The 22,255-nt window shown below is 37.6% G+C and overlaps 1 protein-coding gene across 1 annotated transcript in view; it reads left to right on the top strand.

The window, feature by feature from the left end:
• TRIM42 (tripartite motif containing 42) overlaps positions 1–19,676 on the top strand; it is a 101,972-nt gene extending 82,296 nt beyond the window's left edge. Inside the window, exon 7 of the transcript XR_005556583.1 lies at positions 19,615–19,676. The gene's annotated coding sequence lies outside the window, so the exon portion shown is untranslated. The remainder of the gene's footprint in view (positions 1–19,614) is intronic.
• The last annotated feature ends 2,579 nt before the right edge of the window (positions 19,677–22,255 follow it).

Genomic DNA, 22,255 nt, shown 5'->3' on the forward strand with positions numbered 1-22,255 from the left:
TAAATTACAACATTTAGCATCTCTAGGAAGCATATCCAATGCCAAAGGATGCTAGGAGTTTATTTTATTATTAGATTTATATTTCACATTTCTTCCTGGAGTACAAGGTGCAGATTAATCCTACCTTCTATTTTTCTCCACAATAACCCAGTGAAGTAGATTAAACTGTTCTATTTCAGCAAACTCTGAAGTATCACTGGTTTCTTCCTTTGAAGATATAATATGATTGACTTTTCTTCTTGATTGCCAGAAAGCACTTTGCATTTAAAAGTTTTACTATTAGCTTCAATATCTGGTGTGATCGCAGGCACATCCAAGACTATCAGGCATAAAAGACCAGGACCAGATGTGAAGTTCCAATTAAACTGATTAATTACTACTCATGCCTATGCATAATACTCTACTCAACTAAGGATTCACACTTTTTTGGCATAGATAAGGGTCAAGGGAATTCAAGAGGTGTTGAACTTAGTCCATTTGTGGCTATGAAGACTCTAGGCTGATTCTTCTTTTGACTGTCCCCCCAGGTTCTTCCACTCCTTCTTCTACAGAGACTTAACTAAGCAAAGGTGCTTTTTCAAGAGACAACTGGACTTTCTTTGTTTTTCCTTCAGAACTGAAAAAGCTTCTTGGATGAGAAGCAAAATATCTGCAAGGAAAAACAAAGGAAATCCAGTTGCCTCTTGAAAAAGCACCTTTGGGACAAACGTGATCTGGATAACTGAGACTCTCCATGGATACATACCTAAAAAACTTGGACCTTTCCTGCTTTGACTTTGCTTGTGAGAAGCAGGCAGAGAAAGTCATAAATCTCAATCACATGGATACAGGATGGTGCAATCATTGTAAGTTTGAACCAGTTGCAAATACCAAGATCTCAGTCACATGACTGCAGAAGTGCTAGAACAGCTGGAACTCAAGGACTGTTCAAAACCACCACTGATTTAGCACCATCATAACTTTGAACGGTTACTGACTGTATGATCATTAATGAGGACTACTTGGTTCAAGTGGTCAGAACTCTAGTTCTCTATCCCTTTCAATTTATGACTTTCCTTTACTATTTTCAAAGAAAGGGAAAAAAATGTTTTGTCTTTTCTTCAGAAATCCAAAAGTATCCATTATCCTGGTATACTTTCATTTGTTCAGTTAATAAAACATTTGCAATTAAAATACAAATCAGATTGGAATAAATATGAGCCAGCAGTGTGTTGCAGCAGCCAGAAAAGCTAATCCAATCCTGGGTTGTATAAACAGGGATAGAATCAAGATCACGTAAAGTATTAGGATCACTTTATAAAACCCTAGTAAGACCACACTGCAACCAAATTTGGTCACCATACTACAAAAAATATCTTGAGACTTTGGAAAAAGTTCAGAGAAGAGCAATTAAGATGATCAAATGCCTAGAGACTAAAGCATATGAAGAATGGCTGCAGGGCTTGTATTTGGCTAGTCTAAAGAAAAGAAGAAATAGATGTGACATGATAGCAGTATTCCAGTATTTGAGGGGCTGTCACAAAGAAAAGGGGGTCAAATTATTATCCAAAGCACCAGAGGGCAGGATGGTTGGAAACTGACTAAAGAGAGAAGCAATTAAGGATAAACTTCCTAATAGTGAGGACAATTAACCAATGGAACAGAAATCATGGGCACTCCATCCCTGGAGCTGTTTAAGAAGAAACTAGACAGTCACTTGTTTGAAATGGTATAGGTTCTCCTGCTTGAGCAGGGGGCTGGACTAGACCTTCAAAGTCCCTTCCAGCTCTATTTTATTCTAAATATACACATTTTAATACATTTAATACATTTTAAATATACACATTTTAATATTTATTCTAAATATACACATTTCTTTTATATTGGAGTGATATGTTTCATTTCAATTTCACTGCTTTGTTCACTGCTAATACCGTTAGCTACACAAATTGATAATGTTGCAAAGCTCACTGGGAACTGACAATTGTCCTTTCTAGGACTTTTGATCTTACCTGACTTGTTCTGATGCAAGCTCAGCTTCATTAGCAGTATTCAGTATGTTGTTCTGATATTACTGAATATCCAGCTCTCAAAATAGACATTTCTAATTTGTATCATTTACAATAACATCTGAACTGCACTAGAGTACATCCCTTAAAGTGCCTATTGTAGCCTATTCTGACCACAAATGAAACCATGTGTGACCTCAAAATGTTCAAATGATAACAGGATTGCATAATGGAAATGCATACAGAATATATCTATAGGCATCATGGACCATTAGAAATACATGTGCAAGACACTGATTAATATTTCTACTTATTACCATAAGATCTTTTTTGAATAGATATGCACAGGATCAATCGTGGCAGAGATTACAGAGATGTACTCTATAAAGTATTACTGCTTGCAAAGTTATATTCTTGTTCCAGTTAGATATGAAGCTAGCTGAAAGTCTTTGTAAAAATCACCTAAAAGTAGTTTAGCAGGGTAAAGTAAAAAAAAATGAAACGATTGGAAAGTGCTGAGTTGCAAGAAGAAACTTACATGGATATCATTAAGCTAGTGATTAATGGCTAGTCATACCTGGAGGCCTTAAAATTTTTCAGTATTCTATTTCAACAAGAACTTCAATTAAAAAAGTATTTAATGAAATAGAAGAGCACCTACAATACAATCTATTTGGTGAAATCCTGAGTCTTTAGTCATTGTCTGAAGCTGAGCAAGATCAATGATTTCTTTAAGGAATTCACTTCATTGTCATCTTTTATTAAATCCTCCCAAAAGAACACTATAGAAATATCTGTAATAATATTTAACCAATACTAAAAAGGCTGAAATCAAACAAGGAAATTTAGACTTCTTTTGGATATTGCTTCTCATTCATCTATCAAAACTCATTGGGGCAATCGTTTCCTCAATTCATCTTATTTCACAGTTGAAAGTTTGCAAGAAGAAGCTCTATGCATTCTGCTTGATCCTTCTGAAATAAAGGTAAGATATAAATCTAATGAATACATCATTTTAAGTGTAAAGCTTCAGTGTAATTTCATATAAAAACAATTTAAAAGGGAGCATAAAAAACTGCAGTGATGAAATATGTACAGTACAATCTGAAAGATTATAGTATAGTATATGTACAGGATTTTAATTAAAACAACTGATATTTTGAGAGATTTAAAAAGGTACATGAGGATATTTTAAAATTCATCACAAATGGCATAGAATTGGGTGATTTATACAAATTGTGGAGAACATTTAATTTTTGGAATCTCGTGATACCTGTATACCAGATATGCAGTAATGTGCTATAAATGCAGTCATGAACATTCAAAAAATAATGTAACCATGACAGTTAATTAGTCTTCAGTTGGTACAATGTGAGATTACTGCAGTTGGTCTATGCTTCTATCTATCATGCTCAGTATCAGGGAGATATTTTTACCTCTTCATGCTAAATACAGAGGATTTTAGTTCCCTTTGTTTCCTCCAGTTTTCTTTCTGGCTTTCAATGTAAAAGACTGAGTGAGCACTCAAATTTATGAATTCCCCGACTGCAGACTGCATATGTAGTGAAGACTTAATTATGAATAAATATAGGTAGAATTGTCTCACTAAATTAAATGATATAAGGCATGCCCAATTTATATAACAGGCAAATCGTTTGTCTCAAAACTTAAAAACAAAAAAATAATTTTGCACTGTATTTTCAGCTTTCTGAATTGGGTCATTGTTCATGCTGCAAAAATAATTTAGAATACAGGTGCAGGAAAACACACATTTGCAAAACACACATATACACACACTCTGAATTTTAGGGTGGCTGATACTAGCCAGAGACTTTAATATTTTTAAAAACAGTCTCTGAGGTCTATAAGATAAAGGCAGTAATATGGTGACCACAACAGACTGCACTATGCTCACATTGTTGTCCCTTATTTATTTATGGAATAGAAAAGAGATTATATAAATAGGCAAACATATATGTACACATACATGTATACATATATGTACACATACATGTAAAAAGGCACCACAGACAGAATCAGCAAGATCCTCCACAAACACAACATCAAGACAACATTCTGTACAAACAGAAAAATATCCACCATCCTAAGAAACCCCAAAGACAAAAATGAGTTAGAAAATCAAGGAAATCCCATGCACCACTTGTCCCACCACATACATCAGACAAACCAACAGAAGAATAAGTGCACACATTGAAGAACATAAGAACTCAGTCAAAAAAGAGGAACCAACTTCTTCCCTGGTCCAACACCTTAAAGCCACAGGACATGAAATTGACTTTAAAAAGACCAGAACTATCACAAAAACTGAACACTTTAATAACAGAATAATCAGAGAAGCCATCGAGATAGAAAAACGCCCACACAGCATGAATAAATGAGATGATACCTCCTGCCTACTAGCCATTTGGAAACCCGCCCTTATTGACAAATGAGTCCCTAACACAAAGAATGACACCAGACCCACACTCACAAAAACCACACAGGATGTCACCACCACACATCCACACAAAAAACAAATCCAAATCCACACCGATGATGAGGCACAACCACAAACCAGAAGCCAGACCACAGCTGCATCATTAGACACTTTAAACCCCTCCAATCGATACATGAAGCAAACTGACACCCACCACGAAGATGAGACACGATCATGAACGCGAAGCCAAACAACAGCAACACAGCTCACCATCTCAAATTCCCTTGCAACTCAGACTAACCCAAGCACAACAAAGCCCCCACCCAAACAGAACACTCCCCCATCCAATCAGAGCACAGCCAACCCCCCCATCCAATCAGAGCACAGCCAAGCCCCTAACCAATCAGAACACACCTCCACCCAATCAGAACACAGCCAAGCTCCCATCCAATCAGTTCATACCCCCACTGCCAGTTAAAAGGAAGAAACAGCTAAGATCACACATTGTTCCTAGAAGCACAAAGCCAAAAACACCAGCCTGAAGATGACGAATGGGACTTCGTTGAAACGTCGCCAAGACACTTCCAATTTGACGCAGGAGAAAACCCGAATAACCAAAGACCTACATACAAACACCCGCGAAAACCTCAGAAAACAAATACATGTATACATAGATGAAAAGAAAGAAGATTTCTTTCTCCCATATCTGGGCTGACAGGGTGTTCATTCAAGGTAAAAATGTATACATATATACACATATAAGTGCTTATACATATATATATATATATATATATATATATATATATATATATATATATATATATATATATATATATATATATATATATATATATGTGTATATGTATATATATGTATAAGTATAAGTCCCATTCGTCATCTTCAGGCTGGTGTTTTCAGCTTCGTGCTTTGAGCAGCAATGTGTGGTCTTAGCTGTTTCTTCCTTTTAACTGCCAGTGGGGGTATGAACTGATTGGGTGGGAGCTTGGCTGTGTTCTGATTGGGTGGAGGTGTGTTCTGAATGGTTAGGGGCTTGGCTGTGCTCTGATTGGCTGGGGGAGTGTTCTGTTTGGTTGTGCTCAGGTTAGTCTGAGTTGCAGAGGGGTTTAAGATTTTGGGCTGCCTTGCTATTTTTTGGCTTCGCGTTCGTGGTTGTGCCTCCTCTTCATGGAGGGTGTCAGTTTGCTTCATGTATGGATTGGAGGGGTTTAAAGTGGCTAATGATGCAGCTGTGGTCTGGCTTCTGGTTTGTGGTCGTGCCTCATCATCGGTGTGGCTTTGGGTTTGTTTTTGCGTGGATGTGTGGTGGTGACATCCTGTGTGGTTTTTGTGAGTGTGGGTCTGGTATCATTTTTTGTGTTAGGGAGTCGTTTGTCAATAAGGGCGGGTTTCCAAATGGCTGGTAGGCGGGAGATATCATCTCGCTTGTTCATGCTGTGTGGGCGTTTTTCTATCTCGATGGCTTCTCTGATTATTCTGTTATTAAAATGTTCACTTTTGGCAATGGTTCTGGTATTTTTAAAGTCAATTTCATGTCCTGTGGCTTTAAGGTGTTGGACCAGGGAAGATGTTGGTTCCTCTTTTTTGACTGAGTTCTTATGTTCTTCAATGCGTGCACTTATTCTTCTGTTGGTTTGTCCGATGTATGTGGTGGGACAAGTGGTGCATGGGATTTCGTATACTCCTTGATTTTCTAATTCAATTTTATCTTTGGGGTTTCTAAGGATGGTGGATATTTTTCTGTTTGTGCAGAATGCTGTTTTGATGTTGTGTTTATGGAGGATCTTACTGATTCTGTCTGTGGTGCCTTTTATGTATGGGAGGAGGGCTTTGCCGTTTTCTTGTTCTTTGTCTTGGATTTTAGTGGGGGTTTCTTTTTGGATTAGGTTTGTAATCTTATTTCTATGGAATCCATTGGATGTTAGTACATTGGTGAGAGTGTGTAGTTCGGTTTTTAGGTGTTGTTCGTCAGCTAAGCGTTTTGTTCTGGAGATGAGTGTCTTGGCTACAGAGTTGATCTGTGCTGGGTGGTGGTGTGAGAGAGCGTGCAGATAGCGGTTTGTGTGTGTTTTCTTCTGGTAGATGGTGTGTCCTAGGGAGCCATTGGATTTCTTGTAGACTAAGACATCCAGGAAGGGAAGTTGGTTGTTAGCTTCTGTTTCCATGGTGAACTGTATTTTGGGGTGTAGGCTGTTGAGGTGTGTGAGGAAGTTGTCCCCTAAATACAGATCCCACCACCTACCTGGAAAAAACCACCAGATCCAAAATAAAAGCCTCCCCCATTAGCGAAGAGATCCAGCAAAGAATCATTCCCAGAGAAAAATCATCCAGATGCCCCAAACTCTATGGTCTCCCCAAGATACACAAAGAAGGAACCCCACTCAGACCTATAGTCAGCTCCATAGGCTCACCTCTACAAAACCTAGCCAAATTTCTCGCCAAACAACTACAGCCCTATGCAGAATCCATCACCTCACACGTAAAAAACTCATTCCAGTTTATAGAGATCATAAAGAAACAAAACTTACAGCCCAGCGACCTACTAGTGAGCTTCGATGTCATATCCCTCTTCACCCAAGTGCCTATCAAAGAAGCCTTGACAGCTATTCAAAACAAATATAACCCCCCCAAACACATCTTAGATCTGACCAACCACTGCCTATCCAACACATACTTCATCTATAATGGACAAAAATACAAACAAACAGAAGGAGCACCCATGGGATCACCCCTCTCACCTGTCATTGCCAACCTCTACATGGAACACTTTGAAACCCAAGCTCTAGAAAAATCGGATCACAAACCCAAACTCTGGCTCAGATACGTAGATGACACCTTCATAATCTGGCCACATGGGAAAGAAAAACTGGACAACTTTAGCCACTTTAAACCCCTCCAATCCATACATGAAGCAAACTGACACCCTCCATGAAGAGGAGGCACGACCACGAACACGAAGCCAAAAAATAGCAAGGCAACCCAAAATCTTAAACCCCTCTGCAACTCAGACTAACCTGAGCACAACCAAACAGAACACTCCCCCAGCCAATCAGAGCACAGCCAAGCCCCTAACCATTCAGAACACACCTCCACCCAATCAGAACACAGCCAAGCTCCCACCCAATCAGTTCATACCCCCACTGGCAGTTAAAAGGAAGAAACAGCTAAGACCACACATTGCTGCTCAAAGCACGAAGCTGAAAACACCAGACTGAAGATGACGAATGGGACTTCGTCGAAACGTCGCCAAGACACTTCCAATTTTATGCGGGAGAAAACCCGAACAACCAAAGACCTACATACAAATACCGGCGAAAACCTCAGAAAACATATATATAGTGCCAGTAGTGGTCAAGGCATCTTCGTAGTAATCTCCCATTATAAAGTGTTAGGCAGTTTGAAACAGCAAGTTTTCAAAATCTTTCTCCAGCTCTTACATTGTACAAATTACAGTTAAGAAATAGTTTAGAAATTTAGCTCTGATGTAGTAATAATAACTTTCAGGAGAACTCCTTTGACATTTTTAGCTGCGTTGTATCAGCCAGTCGGTGTTCATTTATTGTTCAGTGTTACATGTGATTATGTTTAAAACATCGTGTCAGTGTAACTTCAAGCTCTTTGATGATTGAAGCCATGCCAGGACTCAACAAATTTATTATCAGACAAACTATTTTGAAGATTGTGCTGACAGGCCTTATGCCAGGTTGAGATGAAGTATTTTAACTATGGGAACCATGGTGCTCACAATGAGCTCCCATATTTGCTCTGTATTCAGTTCACATCTCTCTCTTCTTCTTCTTTTTTTTGTTATAGCGTTGTGCAAACATGCCTCCTCTGGTGAAATTAATGGAACAATCTTTGTATATAAAAGAAGTGCATAGTTATCTAAAAGCATACAGCTAGGAAGGGAAAGGAGATAAGAGACTCAGGTAAATAGATTTATATTCTCTCTGGAGAAATAAGCTATCCTATCCTTTTTTCCCAATAATATTTCAAATCAGTTATTTTCAGCCTCTTGAATTTACATTTTTGAGCTTCAAATGTGAAGATCTTGGTCTAAATAAAATCATGGGTACCAGACTCAGATATCAGCAATAAACGTCAAGATTGAAAGTTAATATAGCTGGCTTAAATTTCTAGTTTTTATCAAAGGTTTGGAAATACTCTCACTGGAGTTTTTATGTGAATATGTGAAATTAAAATATTTGCCAAAGGACTGAAAAAAATATACTCTCAGAAATATACTTGGTCATGGAAATTGCTGAAGTCAGGAACACAATATTGAGGAGAAGAATTATATTTATGGCAAGGACTGTTGGGTGCCTGCTTTACATGAAAAAGGGGTCCTGAATAATGGAAAAGCAAAGATTTTTTTATAGAAACTGAGGGATCTGATTTGCCTGCCAGTTTGGGGGAAGCTGGACAAAGTACCTGTGGGGAATTTTATTGTTAGGCAGATGAGAGTTTCAAGAAGGCAACACAGCTGAAGAAATCCATTGTTTAAAGAGAAGAAATATTGAGATCATCAACTGGTGGAGGATGGAAAGCTGGGGGTCCTCTCGTTTGCAATTTGATTTGGATTCAGTTGGTTCAGTTGGGCTTGTTGTTGACATACCTGCCTCCCAGCTATGTGACAACAGCCCTGCCCGAGCTGCTGGAGGGGGTAGCCAGGTTGGCGGTGGAATTCCCCAGGCTTATGGTGCTGGGGGATTTTAATCTGCCGTCACTCGGCGAATCCGCCGGTGTGGCTCAGGAGTTCATGGCTTCCATGACAACCATGGACCTGACCCAGATAATTCAGGGTCCGACCCATGGGGGGGACACACGTTCAACTTGGTATTACTCTCGGGGAAGTGGAGACATGATTTCGATTTAAGGGGTATAGTTACTTCTCCCTTGTCATGGTCGGATCACTTCCTGGTGAGGTTAGATTTCTCGGCCCTACTCCCCCACTGCAGGGAGGCAGAACCGATTAGGTGGTTCCGCCCCTGGCATTTAATGGACCCGGAGGGGTTCCGAATAGCGCTTGGGGGTTTTCCTGATTCCCTCCTCCACGAACCAGCTGAGTCCTTGGTTGCTGCTTGGAATAAGGCGGCATCAGGGCCATTAGACTGGATCGCGCCTTTGCGACCTCTCCGTGATTGTGGATCCCGGAGGGCACCTTGGTTTACCGAGGAGCTACGGGAGATGAAGCGTCAGAAGAGATGTCTAGAGCGATGCTGGAGGGCTAGTAACTCCGAACCCGACCGGACACTTTTAAGAGCCTATATTAGGACTTATTTAGTGGCGATACGAGCGGCAAAATGTTCGCATTTTTCCACACTTATTGCGTCTGCAGAATCTCGCCCCGCCGCCCTGTTTAGGGTGACCCGTTCCCTACTTAACGTTCAGGGAGCCGGGGAGCCCTTACAGGGTAGGGCAGAAGAATTTGTGCAGTTTCTATCAGACAAAATTGCTCGGATTTGGACAGACCTAGACTCCGATTGGGCAGGGCCTTCTGAGATGACCGGGGCAGGTCTTAGCCCAGTTTTATGGGATGAATTTGAGTCTTTTGACCGCTGAGGATGTTGATAGAGCGGTGGGAGTGATGAGCGCCTCCACTTGTTTATTGGACCCGTGTCCTTCCTGGATGGTCTCGGCCGCCAAGGAGGTGACATGAGGCTGGCTCCAGGTGTTGATCAACGCTTTGTTGAGGGAAGGGTCTTTCCCGCAACCCTTGAAGGAAGCGGTTGTGAGGCCCCTTCTCAAGAAGCCTACCCTGGACCCGGCTGATTTAAATAACTTCCGCCCAGTCTCCAATCTCCCCTTTTGGGGGAAGGTTGTAGAGATAGTAGTGGCACTCCAGTTCCAACAGTCTCTGGATGAAGCGGATTACCTAGACCCTTTTCAATCTGGCTTCAGGCCCGGTTTCAGCACAGAAACTGCTTTGGTCGCGCTAATGGATGATCTCTGGCGGGCCCGAGACAGGGGTTATTCCTCTGTCTTGGTGCTTTTGATACCATCGATCATGGTATCCTTTTGCGATGACTTGGAGGGGTGGGAGTGGGAGGCACCGTTTTACGGTGGTTCTCCTCCTACCTCTCTGGCCGGTCGCAATCAGTACTGGTGGGGGGGAAGAGGTCAACCCCGAGGCCCCTTGAATGTGGGGTGCCGCAGGGGTCGGTCCTCTCCCCCCTCCTATTTAACATTTACATGAAGCCACTGGGTGATATCATCAGACAGCACGGGGTGAGGTTTCATCAGTATGCTGATGATACCCAGCTATATATCTCTTTCCCGAGCTCTATCAGTGAAGCGGCTGATGTGATGGGCCATTGCCTTGAAGCCGTGAGGGTCTGGATGGGGGTTAACAGACTCAGGCTCAATCCTGACAAGACCGAGTGGCTTTGGATGTTGCCTCCCAAGGATCATGTTAACTGTCCAGTGTTGACTCTATCAGGGAAAAATATACTCCCTTCGGAGCGGGTTCGCAACTTGGGTGTCCTCCTTGATCCACAGCTGAAATTGGAACATCATTTGACGGCTGTGGCTGGGGGGACCTTTGCACAAATTCGTCTGTTGCACCAGTTGCGACTCTACCTGGACCGAGAGGCTCTCCTTACAGTCACTCATGCCCTTGTCACCTCACGTCTGGACTACTGCAACGCGCTCTACATGGGGCTACCCTTGAAAAGTATTCGGAGACTACAGTTGGTCCAGAATGCAGCCACGCGAGTGATAGTGGGTGCTCCTCGGTACACCCACATTACACCTATCCTCCGTGAGCTGCACTGGTTGCCTATTGGTCTCCGGGTCCAATTCAAGGTGTTGGTTATTACCTTTAAAGCTCTATGTGGCTCAGAGCCAGGTTATTTGTGAGACCGCCTACTACCTCATAGTTCCCTTCGTCTGGTTAGATCCCACAGGCTGGGCCTCCTTCAGGTCCCATCGGCCAAGCAGTGCCATTTGGCGGGGCCATGGAGGAGGGCTTTCTCTGTGATGGTGCCCACATCTTGGAACCAGCTCCCCCCAGAGATTAGGACCGCTCCCACCCTGTTGGTTTCCCGCAAGCTGCTTAAGACCTGGCTTTTCCGGCAGGCCTGGGGTTTATAAAATCTGACCCCGGGATGAATGTTATTGTATTGTTTGTGTTGTTATGTTAATGCTGTGTTTTTATTGTTAACCGCCCAGAGTCCTGCGGGAGTAGGGCGGTCTATAAATCTTAATAAATAAATAAATAAATAAATTTTCTTTTAAGGACTACCATTGAGCTGGGCTGTGAGCTTGTGAAGCAGCTTCTATTCTTTGGTTAGATGGCATTGCAGAAAGGCATTGTCTGGGCATAGGGAGGGTCAGTTTGACTCTCCTGATATTATACAAAGAGATGAACTGGTTTTTGACCCTGGTCAGTTCCAAAAGACTGAAAGGTGGGGCAGGGTAGAGAAGGGGCATTTTTCATTTTGTTTCATTTTATTTTGCCTTCAGATTTTATTTTTATGACAAATTAAACCTGGTGGAATCACATACATAATGAAAATTTGTCTTTCAAGATGTCAGCTCTACTAGTAGATCAAACCATGAAATCAATTCCACAGAGGGCTAAAACTACTTTATTAAGTACATGTATAATAACAAATCTTGTTAGTTTGATTGTCCTATACCTTATCCCCATTGTTATACTCTTGTTAATTAGGGAGCTGTCTGTCCAAGCCTTTTCCAAATATTTCCTATGTGTTGTGAACTTAAGATATGTTCAGATCTTGCATATTTCCACCAAGGTCATGTTCCTTACTCTCTACATAAGTAACTTTCTCCAACCTAATGCCCTAACTTCAGTTCTAATGCTGGCTAGAAATGATAAAATTGATAAAATACAATTGGAACATATTCATAATTTTTTTTGGGGGGGAGAGAGAGTGACAAAATATGAGTTATTATGATATCACCACAAAGTCAGTGTTGCAAGTTCAAAAGGCTGTTTTTTTGTAATATCACACTGCATAGATGTTATCACATTCACATCATCATGGTTGGTATCAGGCACCTATGCACCTATACACCATTTGGAGTAACTGCTTTGTGAAAGAATTATTTAAAGTATTTATGATGCAGATTAGTAACCAGAAAGGATACAACTGAATTAATGTTACCCTCACTAAGAAACAAAGCATACAAGAACATGCAAACAGATCTTAGACTGTAAAGCAGAACTATGATGATCCAAGCTACAATCATGCAGGGGATAAATATATGGAGTATGTTCACTGTATTGGTAGAGATAAATTATATTTTCTCAGTAAAGTTTGGTTTATAATATGTGGTAGAATTTCCAACAATGTTCTGTCTTCTCTAACTTGAGATTTAGTATATTCAGAATTTTTCTATTTATATTTTATAAATTATTAACATATTTATAGCATACTTTATAATTTATAAATAATTATAGATATAATTAATATATTTATAAAATATCATTAAATATTAATTAGTGAAATTTGCTGAAGACTTTTCTGTTTGCACTCAGGAGTAAGATTAGTTAATGGCCACACTTTTTTTCTTCCTTATTAGAGAATAAGTGTAGCATCTGATTGTTGCTCAGGCATAATATTCATCATGGAGTGATAATAAATGTCTGGCCCAAAGTCACACAGCTGGTTTTCATGGCTAAGGTAGGACTACAACTTACAGCCCCTTGGCTTCTACCTGGTGCCTTAACCACTAAACCAAACTGGCTCAGTAATTTAATACCCACACTCTGTTGCTATAATATTTCTATGAATTCAACTAGTGGTAAAATATGCAATGATATTCAAATTTCTTGCAATACTATAAGAACTTGTTTGCCTCTGACTTATTTGGGGATGTATTTTAACTTTACAACCTGGGATTTTCCATTGGTGCCCCATCCAATCCCTACCTAGGATTAATCTCATAATTCTTAGTGTGGGAAGAACAGAATAATGTACCCTCTTTGAATTCTCCTGCCCTACTGTTTGTTTAAAAATTAAAACCTTAAACTAGTGGTAATCCTTGGATATGAAACAATATGAAATTCTTTGGCAGCTAAATTTTATAAGCATGACACATTTCTAAACATAGTAATTCATGGTATAGAAAGGTATAATGCACTTGCATGCTTAATATTAATTAAAAATAATTTATTTTGATCATGGGATCTGTCTGTGACCAAATTCATTAAAAGCTCCATTTGTCTCACTAATACACCTATTTGTATGTTAATGTGAAGCTTGCTTTCATTTTTCATTTCTGGAAACAAATTTATCTCATTCCTTTTTAAAAGTATTAGACTGATCCTTCTGAAAATCAAATCATTTATTTTATTTTCAAATGATACTGTTAAGACAATTCTGCCCAAATCATTCTGACATAAGATAGCATTTTATACTCAATAATATAGGAAGAAAAATAAACAGTGTGAGTTAGATGAATTTCTGTGTCACTGAAAAACTGATCCTTAATTCAAGTAAGTCTGATGTTATTTCAGAGCGATTTTTGTGTTTTAATGTCAAATCTAACAAGAATAAAACTATTCCTGGATAAATAATTTATTTTTCATTTTGTAGCACAGTAATAGGCTAGGTAAATAGGTAGATTTCTTCAGATCGTGTTTCTAACTTTTAATAGTTCTGAACCTTTTTTTTCACAAAAACACAACCATAAATTTCAGTGAAGTGCAATTAAAATACAACAGTCATTGTATTGGGTTTATAGAATGCAGATATCTTTAACACAGTATCTTTGCCCATTAAAATAACTTTCATCATCCATGATGAGCAAATGGATTGTGTTATCTGTGGCATATAACATATATAACTAATAGAAACCACTCATGCCTCTCAAATGGAAATGGAAGTAAGGAACATGGAATGTAATTAATAATAAAAATAGAAATAGCTAAAAACTATTAAGATCTCTGTATAATGTTATGGGCTCTGTACATTGATGATTAGGGTATATTTTCGGTAATGCTATCTAACATTAAGAATGTATTGTGACATTATATTAATGCCATTTCAGTGCAAATCTGCATAGCTGAAGATTAAGTCATCCTGTATTGAAGATATTGTTGATCAAAGGTGCTCTAAGCAGAGTTCAGCAACTTTAAGATGTATGAACTTCAATTCCCAGATTTTTTTAGCCAGTTGAAGTCTAAACATACAGTATTTTTGTACATATTCTTATTAAAGAGAAGAAAACAAGTTACATAAAAATAAAAAAGGAAGAAAAAAGACATAAAGAAATTGCTTCCAATATTCTTCACAGCAGTTATAATTACAGGTATATTTCAATCTCTCTAAAGTTACATCATTGATTCACAAAATATGTAAATTCTAATCAAAATGCAAACTCCATTAAATACACAAGACAATATTAGAACGAATAAAATACTGACACTCCAGCATCATAAATCTCCACCTACAGAATTTTTCTTCCATTTTGGAATTCCAGAAAAGATTAGGAATTATGAATTACTCCTTGGCTTATTACAGAGAAAGTGTGTGTAACTTTCTCATACTTGCTTTCATTATGACCTAAACAACAAATAAATCATGGCCTCTCCCAATGGAATTTTCTTATTTATTTGATTGTATGTATAACTTCATACACTTCCATTCAATATCATGCTTCACAATTAACAGTTTTGTTACTAGATTGTAGTTATTAAACCTAATTGTATTCTTTGCTGTAGTATTCATCATAGGGTAAAGTGAAGCTCATCAGTCTTCTAGATGATGTACCAATTTTTACTAAATACAGTATGATCAGTCAATTCATGCAGCTATTTCTTTTAAAGGGTAAAGAAGCATAGAGGATAATCCATTTGCAACACCTTTGTCAGCAGTGGCAATAGGAATTATCTGCTCTCCAATAAAATAGCATGTATGTATGTATTCCTGACTTCACTTGCAGTTGTATGTTTCCTATGTGTACATTAGAAAGTTAATAAGCTGGACCATCTAACCAGGAAAGAGAAGGAGACTTAAAATGGATGAGTTAGCAATATTTCTCAGTCACTCCCCAGCTGCCTCTTCTCCTATAGCTGCACTGAATTTTTTTTCCTGGAATGCTGTTCTCCACAGCCCTTGCCTGGATCCACCCCAAATAAATATTGTACCATTTTATCTGGACAGATAAATAGACAAATAGACAAAGACAAAGTTCCTTTATATTATTTTCAATGTTCTGGCAGGATGGAAAAGATGGGAAATAGGAAAAAACTACACTGCATATTTTACCAACGATATGGAAACTGTCACTAAATGTCAGTGGGCTCCACCCTCTTCCACATGACAGAAGTCTAGAGAAAAGAAGGACTAGGGAGGATATGATAGCAGTATTCTAGTATTTGAGAGGTTGCAACAAAGAGGAGGGAGCCAAACTATTCTCCAAAGCACCTGAAGGCAAGACAAAAAACAATGGATAGAAACTAATCAAGGAGAAAAGCAACCTGGAATTGAGGACAAACTTCCTAAGAGTGAGGACAATCAACCAATAGAAGAGCTTGCTGTCAGAAGTTGTAAGTGCTCCATCACTGGAAGTTTTAAAGAAGAGACTGGACAGCCATCTGTCTGAAATAGTATAGTGTCTTCTGCTTGAGCAGGGAGTTGGACTAGAAGACCTCCAAGACCCCTTCCAGCTCTATTCCAATTGACTGAAGTAGTGTCTAGACAACATATGATATTCTCAAAGAGATTTTATTGTGCAAATTTAACGTGTTGTCTCTGGCAGTTGGAAGGTTGGAGAGATGTTTGATGGTAAAATTCAGTTTAGAAGTAGTTTCATTGTACATGGTTACTATTTAAATTTATTGTTAAGAAACTCTTTAATCCTATATATATGAAAGAGAATTAATTAAATATCATAGAAATTCCACAACCTGCTTTGTATAATTTTTATTCTATTTTTTATCCATCCTATTCTCATATTTGATATTAAAGCCGGATATAAATTGTATTGCAAAATTAATATAGAGCCAGCTTTAAATAAATGGTAAAATATACAGTGGTTTAATGTCTATTATCTAAATTCAAGTGAATATTTATACTTCTTTTTATTCAAGAAGTACATTTCATATTCTATTTCAGAGTTTAGCTTGATATTGGGTCTTCTCTGTTAGTGAATGATGTCGATAGCATCTATTATTTTCCTCCACTTTCCATTTCCTCTGCTTAAAGTGTGTTTCTGTAAAACTACCATAGCAAAATTTTTTGGCGTTTTGATAATAGAGCTCATTCTGTATAGCAGCTTCTGGAGTCCAATTTGAAAGAAATCTGCAGGACTGAGAATGAACAAAATAGGTTGCTAAGAAATGCTTGCAGCAAGGCATAACTTTTAATCCTTGTTAGTCTTCAGTATACTAAGCTGGAAAACAGTTGTCTCATCTATAATGCCTATAATGTTGCTGCAAGACATGGTAGAAAAATAAAATAGTGGCTACCCATGTCAGTGAAACAGTATCAATAAACTAGCTTTTTCAGTGTGCAATAGAAATCAGAAAAACACACAGCAATTATAAGCATTCATCCAATAACATGAATTCATAGCTTAATGGCTAAACTACTAAACATTAGCAATTAAAACAACCCAAACATAACTTCCGTGCATATTTATAATGCTCTGCAATATGACCATGTATGACATATTTTAATTTAATTATACTGTAATTGAATTGAATTCATAATGAAAACAAACAAATTCCATGAACTACCAAGATTAATGATAGTAGGTAGCATAACCAGATCCTACACTAAGCCTGTAATCAAGTGAAAAGATATTTAAATCTTTTTGAAAGGTCATTAAACTTTTTCAGAAATGAATGGAAGGAAAGAACTGATTCCAGACTCATGGACCATGGAACCTAGAGGCTATGACCATAGAACAAGAGACCAAAGACCCTGCTTAGAGGCAACTAAGAAGCAAACCAGACAAATAAATATAGCCAGATAGTTGAGGAAGGACTGGCACAAGCACCAATAATCTAAAGCTCTGTAATAAGGCATGATAACAACTAAGTGAATGGTCAGAATAGTCTAAATAACTATTATAGACTAAATTCAGAATCAGAGGGTGTGTGAAGAGATCATTGCACTCTAGGAATAGAGAAGTGGTAGCAGGGAATGATTCTAGATTTAGTTACTCAGTTGGATTGTGGCTATAAGCACATTGCTAAATGTCATGAGTCAATTGGTTGTGTCAGGTTCCAGAAATCATGAAATACATATTGAGATACTTCTAAGCAGATTTCTTTATTGCTTCTCAACTACAGACAGACCTCTTGCTAAAGTAAAGCAGACTACTTCCACCATAAAACCTATTCTCTGGGAACTATTAAGGAGGAACATTTTTCACCCTCTTTCTCTCACATCTAAACTGCATTGTTTTTTGCTCCTCTGGAATGTACTTTCTCTCTCCTGGGAATCCGGTCAACATTCATTCACAAGTCAGATGTTTCCCCCAAAAAAGATAATTACAAATATGAATTCTTAATATGAAGTTCCACTTTCAAATTTCATGTAACAATGCTGTATAATTAATCAGAGTTCAAATATCTGTATTGCTTCCATTCAACTTATTACTAGTGAATTGCATTAAGCTTGACTAGCCATGGACCAACAGATGTATTGGTCAGAAATTAGAGTTAGGGTTCCAAATGATTGGAAACTCTCCAAGATTGACATTAAACTTCTTGTGCTATCCGACTTTTATTTCTTTAATTCTAACCCTGAAAATGCAGTAATCAAAAAGAATACAGAAGAGGTGTTTTAGGTTGAAATGCTATTTAATCTTCTTAATGGAAGTAGTAATGGGATATGAGATATTTACAAATGAAAGAAAACAGTAAAACAACATAGATGAAGTGAAAATTGGTAAAAAAAAAACCAATTATCATTCATTACAGGCACTGTACTGAAATAGCAATAGCAAGCTTTTGTGCCTATTAATATTAATATTAATCATACATTCACACATTCTTACGAGGTTTTCAGGGAAACAGACTAACTACTCATTGAAGAGAGTTCCACTGCAATATATAATTCAAGACCCTCAAAAATCTTCACTGAATGGAACCTATTTATGGAAAAGAAAAAGTTCTCTAGTACAGAAACCACATGGTAATGCACAGAGGCTGGCCTAGAGGAGAAAAAATGGCTGCTGATTTCTTCAACAAAGCTAAATTTGAATTATGGAGTCCAAATAAAAATATAAGTAGATTCTAAAGTGTCTGTATTCAAGAAATATATGTTCTGAATGTACTTTGTTTTTGCTTGTGCAAATTATGAATATGAATACCCTGTAATCAAAGAGTCAGAAGAAAAAATAAGCATTTTTTGCCCAAGATTCTTCATGTTATTTAACAGAATAGTTTTGTCATTATTCCTGAAGTTTCTGAAATTCAGTTTCATCTTATGTCTTATTCACTTTATCTTCATTCTCACTTTAGTAGAAAAATATCCATTACTCAGGAGTCAAATGGAAGAAAGGACAAGCTTGAAAATGTAGTACTGAATATTTGTTCAATTGTTCATGGATGACAAAACAAAGTATTTTTTAACAAATGCCAATGGTGATTTAACTTGACTTTGTAAAGATGTTCTATTATGTGCCAATACTGATTTTAATAATGCATCAAAGGTTGCTTACATGAATGCCATTATTTGTACAGGAAAATTCTATATAAAAGTTATGCTACTGGAATTCATTTTTTTAATTTGGGATTCTTATTTTGGTAATTAGACAACTTTAATGGTGCCCAAATAATTTTGGGAAAGCAGGTTATAGTGCTCAAAAGGAAATTAAACAAGGCTCCCTGCTGAAGCAATTTTTATTTCACCAAATCCAAGGGGGGGAAATGTTTAAGAACTTGTTATTGTAATGGCTCAGATTCATACTCTAATCCCTAAACTGTATCATTAATCTTTGCACAAAGTGGTGTTTACATTTTATGGTTTGACTTTGATATTTCATTAAATGGAGAATCAAGTAGTAGAGGGACTACTACTATGGGTAAGCAAGTAATTTTCATTTTTAAAGATTTCATTCCTTTTCTATTAACTCACAGATGTGCTGCTTATTTTTTATTTGTGATGGATTTGTTATTTTATTTCTTCATTTATTTTTCACATTTTTAATCTTCCCATCTCCCCATTTTCTTTCTTAAATGGCTTTCAGATCTGGAATAGAAACAGAATTTATTCCTTCCATGAAGATGACAAGTCCTGAGCAAGATGTACTCCAATGTCACTAATATGCACCCCACTTTGTTGGAGATACAATTCTTTGCCCCTTTATCGAAATGACCATTAGTGGAAAGGAAGAAATGAGAACAAGCAAGGTAAGTACTCAACTGCCTTGTCATAATAGGAAGTCTGATCATCTGGGATTCTCCTGCTTCTTGCAGGATCAAGAGCTTATCTTACTTTCTCTCAGAACATATAACTTGTTTACTTAATTTTACCTGTACTTTAGAACCTTAAGCATCTGCTTCTAAATATTTTAAATGAGTTTGATTATTCTGCCAGGTATATGCTCTGCTAAATACTGAACCCACAAACTGGGGGATTCTAATGAGGATTACATCAAACTGTTTTGTACAAGTGTAACCTTACCAACATGCTGAAAGTTGGGCAGTTCATAGCAGAAGAATTACTGCAGGGACTGGCAGAAGTATCTCTTTAATTATCCGATGGCATGAAATGAGATACGAAGTGTGAGACAGTCTCATTACTTTTATTAATTTTATTTATTTATTAAATTTATATGGCCTCTTTCCTTTCCTTTAGGTGGCCATGGATGATGGTTACAAGAGCTTGGCCTGACAGTGGCTTTTCCCAACATGCATTTCTAGGAGCGATGAAGAAGGATGGACAGAACAAAAGAATTTTAAAATCTAAATCCCAATATTCTAATCTGAGATGCTCTTTAATAAGATCATTATGGCAACCATTACAGCAACTCAAGCAAACATTGTTAACAGATCATTAATAATTATCTAGCCAATTTATAAAATAAAATTGTAATTGAGATACTCATAGAAACAATATTATTATTACATTTGTATCTTTGGAGCCTGTAGCAGGAGCATATTTAGACTGATATAGGAAAATACTATTATATATTTTAAGCATTATGGTCATTTATGGACCCTGTAAATTTTTCTAAAGCTGTTTTGTTATCTCCATACCAGTTGTCTGTCTTAGCCCATGGGCATTAGTTTCTTCCACTGCTTCTTTTTCATTATGGGAAGCCTTCTCAACCTCCTTTGAGTCTTCCAAATAAGCTTTAATCCTCTTTCCTTTGTGCAGAGTTTATATAAAAGAAAATATGTGAATTGGGGGAAAAGTGAAAAACTCAGCCTATCATTCTCATCAGCCTATCATTCACATCCATCTCAACAACCTTATAAATCTACCTGCCCCCACCCTATGTTACTAAAGCAAAATGTGAATCACTGTATTGTTTCATCAAAACTGAACTCTTACAATTTAGATAGACGGCAAAAGAGATTGAAAAGAAATTTCAAAGGTAATTACTGCAGAATAGCTGTTATATTTTACAAGAATGCCAATTGCTAATAATGTACCTTTATACATTGCAGAATACTTCATGTTCATTAGAGTTCTTATTAATTACAAGACAAAAATAGCCTTACTAAATATGTCCTATGTTTTGTATTACATTCTAAACTCAGTATAAGAGGTTCTTCTATTAGAACATATCAAAACTAGTAATGCTTGGAGAAAAGAATTTCTACCCAAGATTCTCCCCCATATCAGGTATACAATACAGGTAGTCCTTAGGTTATTATGGCAATTGGGATTGGAATTTCCATCACTAAGTGATGCTGACATAAAATGCAACATCATTTTATCATTATGCTGACATAAAATGCAACATCATTAGCGATGGTAGTTCTGCCAATCATGGTTGCCATCAGGATATTAAATAGGAAAAAGTGCAGGTGAGTACTCTGTGTTTTAGGGCATGGACGGTATGGGTTGATACATGGATTCTGTGAGGGGAGTTGCCGAAGGCAGACAGACAAGTGGGAAAAAAAAGGAAGTGGGAGAAACCTCTACTGAACTTTGCTTGTGGAAAGCCGGCAGGGAATGTCAGAAATCATGATCCCATGACCACAGCTTGCTGCAATGTCATAATCACAAGCTGGACACCAAGCATCTAGATTGTGATCTTGTGATGTGGGGATGCAGCAAAAACCAAAACTCTGAGGACCAGTTGTAAATCCACGTCATTCACTGTTGTCATAATTTTGAAAGGTCATTGAATGAGTTATCATAAACCAAGGACTTCCTGTAAATGGTTTTACTCACTAAGTATCAGTTTCCAATGCCTTATTTGGCACCATACAACATTTTATTTTCTTCCAATCTTCCATTAGAAGGAATTGGAATAGTCTTAATTTTTCAATTTTGAAAGATGTGCAAAGAATTAAAAACCACAATACAGTAATTTCTCTTTCTTGTATTATAGTTCTGGTATTTTCACAGGTTCTCTTTCATAAATGCAATTGTTCAATATTTCTAGATGCAGAATACATGAAGGTCCTTGGGAAACATATTGACTGGAATCAGAATTATAGAATTAGAAGACATGACAAAGATAATCTATTCCAACTTTCTGTAATGTGCAGGAAAATAATTAAATCATCCTTGAAAACTGGCTGTCTAGTCCTTCTATCCAGTTATTAAAAGTCCCTAAGTTACACAGATAGATTGCTTCACTTTTGTATAGATCAGTGGTGGTGAACCTGTGGCACACTTGCCAGAGTCGGCACTCATATCCCTCTCTGTGG

The sequence above is a fragment of the Crotalus tigris genome, unplaced genomic scaffold (assembly GCF_016545835.1).
Source record: "Crotalus tigris isolate CLP2741 ecotype Arizona unplaced genomic scaffold, ASM1654583v1 scf7180000017792.2578787, whole genome shotgun sequence".
NCBI lineage: Eukaryota > Metazoa > Chordata > Lepidosauria > Squamata > Viperidae > Crotalus > Crotalus tigris.